Here is a 5356-nt window from a genome sequence, read left to right as displayed (position 1 = left end):
GACGCTCCAGCCCAGCCTGGCCATGGGAGGTGGAGAGTGAGAGGGAAGGCCTGGGGTCCCCTTAATTGGTACTTTGAGAAGACCCTTCCCCAGATCTCCACCCCAGACTCCTGGAGCAAGAATGGCCTTTTTGAAAACTGAAGATTATACACAAAAACAGAGACAATAACAAAGCCCTGTCCACAACCCTCCTCACGTATTATTTTGAAGCAAATCCCAGGCATGACATCATTTCGTCTATAAATATTTCAGGACATATTGCTAAAAGGACTCTTTCTTATAACCAAAGAACCATACTCACAACATGATTATTACACCAAAAAATAATTCTGAATACATATTTTAAAAATTTGATATAGGGTACATGTGCTTACTGGAAAGACAGAGCAAACGTGAGGAAGCACCACCCAAGAGGAATGGCCAGGCCGCAATCCCGTCTCCTCCACTCCCCCTCTGGGGACTTGGCGCATGCGTGCACACGTACCCAGTGTGTTTTCAAGCCACTGGAACTGGAACTTGACCAATGCCATTGACTATGTGGGTGGGATCCAACCACCTTAACCACGCCACCTACCGGCCCCAGTGATGCCTATTATTATCAAAGAGCCAGTCAACGTTTACATTTCCAGTTGTCACATCATGGCTTTTTGACAGTTTGTTTACATTTAGGTCCGAGCAAGATGTGCACCTCGCAGTGGGCATCTTTTGAGTTTCTTTTGGTCTAAGTTTTTGCTTGTAATTTATTGATCTGAAGAATCCAGTGGTCTCGGCATTTTGCTCCATCTGGATTTTGCTGATGGATGCCCTGTGGCATAGCGCAACACGTTCTTCTAGCCTGCTTCCTCTCTGAATTGGTAGATGTAGAGTCATGATCAGATTCGACTGTGATTTTTTGTTCTTGTTTAGCAAGACTGTGTGATCGGGTGGCACGGCACTCTTCTGGAGGGGAGGCCACGTGGTGTCCAGTTCTTCTGTGTGTGCGTGTGTGAAGTTAGCAGCCGTTGCTGCTTCAAGCGATGCATTCATTAACGACTACAAAATGGTGTATTTCCATCCATAAAAAAAGAAACACTTTCCTCCCCCACTACTTGGTTACATAGTGATTCTACTGAAAGGGACTTTTCAGCTCCTTCTGCGGACCCCTAGGCTAAGTGGCCCAGAGAGGGCAAGTCCCTTACTAAAGGACACACGGCATGTGGGGAGCAAGTCTGTCCCTTCGTGTGCAGCATTGGGCTGGAGGCAATCTGATGGAACAGAGAGGGTTTGGGAATTCGAGGCCCAGACTCAAATCTAGGATCTACCATTTAAAAGTGGTACATAGGCCAGATGGTTCAGAGGTAAAACGGGGCTCTGTGAGGCTGACTCACACGGGAAGGCTCCTGGTTCACATCCTGAGACTTCCTTGCATGTGCTGGGCATGTGCATGGCCTTGACCCAGGACTGGGGAGGCATGGGGTGATGTGTGGTATCCAGACTCTACTAGAGGTGCTGTCTCCGTCTCTGCCACTCACAGGGTCTGCGGCAGATGGTTCAGCCCCATGCTTCTCTGTAATGTGGGATAACCCCATCTCCCTCACACAGCCCAGGGCTTCCCAAGGTTGACGACATCTTTATAAGAGGGCCCTCAGAGAACTGTGACCTCGCAGTGTGAGGGACCTGCAACACCCGGTTTTCTGTGGCTGCCGCAGGAGCTGCCTAAGGACCCGGCCTGTCCTCCCAAGCACTGGGCAGGTGCCTAAGGCAAGAGAGTGTTTCTCACAAAGCTCAGGCTTCTTGCATCAAGGTGATGAGCTCATGGCTGGCTATGTAATTGGTGGGGCCTTTCATTCAGGTTATTAAGAATCTCAGGACGTTGACAGCAGAGCATTAAACCAAGCACAGGGCCCTTTATACTTTTTTTTTAATTAACAAAACGTGTTGGGGTACAGTGCAATGACACAGTACAAGAATATGTGTCATGATTTGTTCAGGATGATTAGGGTACCCCCTCATCTCACCCTTTCGTCATTACTCCTGTCGGGAACATTCAAAATCTTCCCTTTTAGTCGCTTTGAGATACACAGCAAGCTGTTACCATCTATCGTCTCCCTGTTGTGTTTTTCTAAGCCCAGAATTGTTCCTTCTCTCTGTGGTATTTCTATTAACCACCATCTACTTCCCCTTCCCCATCCTTTCCAGCCTCTTGCAGTCTTTTTTTTTTTTTTAATTGCTAAAGGGTGCATGCACTGGCCAGAGAGAGAATGGGGCAGAGGGACGGCACCCTCCGTGGGTTCTGCAACCCTTTCCTCCATCTCTCCATCCCAGCAGGCTTTGGGACATGCATGCACACGTGCCCAGTGTGTTTTTCAAGCTGCTAGGGTTGGTACCTGAGTTATGGTCAGTCGTTTGGGATCCAGTTCCTATGCAGTGCACGCAACCTCTGTGCTATGGGGCCAGCCCTCTAGCACTCATTCTTTATCTTTCTGCCACTATAAGGCTTTTGTTTTTCCCTTCAATTTCCACATATTGAAGAACATGTAGTATTTCTTTTCCATGCCTAGCTTATTTCGCTTAACATAATATTCCCCAGGTTCACCCATGTAACGTCAAAGGGAGTTCATCCTTTTTAATGGCCAAATAGTATTCCACTGTGTGTATTGGGTTCTTGGGAAAATCATAACACACTTTTGCAGAGAAAAACATAGAGGCGCCAGCAAGTGGTGTGGTGATTGTGGCACAAGGACTCTCACATGGCTGACCGTGGTTCAAGTCCCAGACCGAGGCTTGCTTTCTTACTTCCTTCTCTCTGGTGAATTAAATAGTAATAATAATGATGATAACAATAATAATAAATAGTTCTTTAAAAAAAGAAAAACATCAGGACCAGCAGTTAGTGTAATGGCTATGTCGCTGGACTCCCATGTAGTCGACCATGGTTCAAGTCCTGGACCCAGTGGCTTAAACTCACGCCGGGCGTGTGTGTGTGCGTGCCTAAGATCCCAAGAGGAGAATGGAGGAGAAGGGATTGCGGCGTGGCCATCCCCCTGGGGGTGATTTCTGTCTCTCCGTCTCTCTCTGTCTTTCTGGTGAGCGCACATGCCCTGTAGCAAAAACATCCCTCCACAAAAAAAAAGAAAAAAGAAAAACACAGAAAAATAAGTCCTGACTTTTCTGACAACACAATATATGCCATCTTTTCCTTATCCTTCTCAGTTGATGGCTACATAGGTTGGCTGGTTCTCTGTGTGACTGCACAAGGCCCAGGTCCATGAAGCTGGCTATGGGGGAGCTCTGACCTAGCCTTTGAAGGCATGAGGATGCATCTTGTCTAATTCAACAAAACTGGAGTGCAGAAGTTGAGACACGTTGGCCATAAGCCATGGAAACCCAAATCAAACTAGCTTTGGTTAAAAAGCACTTATACAGTAAATGGTATTTAATAGTTAGTCTTGTAAATGTTGTTTCTTGGCTTTTAATCTTTTTTTAAGAATTATTTTATTTAACGTTATTTATTTATTTATTTGCTTTAATTTAACCAGAGAAGGACAGAGTGAGAGAGAGAGAGAAGAAAAGTGAGAAAGCAAGCCGCCAGGTCCAGGACTTGAACTGTGGTCAGCCCTGTGGGAGTCCAGCGCCCTTAACCACCACACCACCTGCGGACCACTTGGCTTTTAATCTTTTGAGTCAACTTGCAAAGCTGTAAAAACTGATTGTGAAGCACGAGATAATGTGTATGTCAATAACACACACAATGTAAAAAATGTTGGCTGATGAAGGTGGAGTGTGAAGCAGCAGAGGAAATGGTCAGGACATCCATGTTCTTATCCTGAAAGGGTGGGGGAGACAAAAAATACCAAAAGTTGTAAGAAACAGACATTTAAATATAGGCGGTGAACATACGCTAAATGTACTACAAATTTCAAAGTTGAGAAGGAGGTGAGGACTGGCAGTGGGCTAAATGCTCACGTACTTGCAGAAGTCAATGAATATTGGTCTAGTGTTACAAATCGAGAAATTGAGACTGGGCATGGTGGTGTGTACCTGAAATCCCAACTAGCAGAGAGGCTGAGACAAGAAAGTCACAAGTTTGAGCCACACACACGCACACACACACACACACACACACCCAGGGGCAACACATTAAGTCTGTCAAAACAAGAAATGAAAGAAGGAGGGAAGAAAGGAGAGAGGGCTGGCCCCTTAGTTTAATGGCTAAGGGAGCTGGATTCCACATGGCTGACTGTAGTTTGACTCCCAACCCCAGTGGCTTGAAAAACACTCTGGGCGTGTGTGCACACATGCCCAACATCCCAACGGGATGTAGAAATGGAGAAGGAATTGCAGCATGACTGCACCCTACCAGGGATGCTTTCTCCCTCCCTCTCTCCATCTCTCTCTGGTGAGTACACATGCCCTCTGACAAAAAAAGAGAGAACAAAAATGAGAGAGAGAGAGAGAGAGAGAGAGAGAGAGAGAGAGGAGCCAGCTTATGGCATGGTGATTAAGTCGGCTGAATCGCACAGGACTAACTGCATGGTTCAAGTCCCAGAGTCAGTGGCTTCAGAAACATGCTGGGTGCCCGTGCATGTGTACCCAAAATCCCAAAATGAGAAATGGAGAAGGGATTACATCATGGCCGTCCCCCATGAGAGGTGCTTTCTCGTTCCCTCTCTTTCTGTCTCTCCAGCAGGACACATGTCCTCTGGCAAAAAATTGTAAAAAGGTGGTGAGTGGGAATTTACTGCCTTGTGTTCTCAACTGACTGATCTAGGACCTCATTCTCACAGGTTCAGTCACATGCCCCTGGGAGATCTGGAGTCGGAATCTTACAGCTCATGACCCAAGGGGAAAATTCAGATTATTCCAGGGATGGACTCTGACAGGATCCCACATCCAGCTAGTGGACCCATCTGGAGTCTCTGGACTGTGACTGGCCTCACCAGGATCATGTGACCACCTGGCTGCCAGGAAGCATAAAGTCCTCCAGGACTAGACAGAATGACACAGGAGCTACAATTAGAAGGGAAAGGGGGTGCCAGATGCCCATGGCACTGCAACTCTACCACGGGGCAGTTGCTTGGTGCAAGGTGTGGGAGATGCAGAGATGACTAACACGGAGCCGACCCTGGGAGCTGGGATGGGAGCTGCAGAAAAGGGTATCAGGGCCTGTTATCCAAGGGCGAATACGGGAGGAGCGATAAGGCTGTTCACATGAGGTTCTGGGAGCAACAGACACCAACTGTTAGCTACGATGAGAGGATTGACCAGTTCTGAGGTCAACCCCACCCACCCACCCAGGGTCCCTCCTAAAGTGCAAGGATAGGTTGAGTCCTCTCTCTGCTCAGGGAAATGCCTTCGCTTCTCAGAGCCTAATTCT

The sequence above is a fragment of the Tupaia chinensis genome, unplaced genomic scaffold, assembly GCF_000334495.1.
Source record: "Tupaia chinensis unplaced genomic scaffold, TupChi_1.0 Scaffold000407_1, whole genome shotgun sequence".
Lineage (NCBI taxonomy): Eukaryota > Metazoa > Chordata > Mammalia > Scandentia > Tupaiidae > Tupaia > Tupaia belangeri.
The sequence above is the reverse complement of the archived record's forward strand: the minus strand, read 5'-3'. Positions refer to the sequence as shown.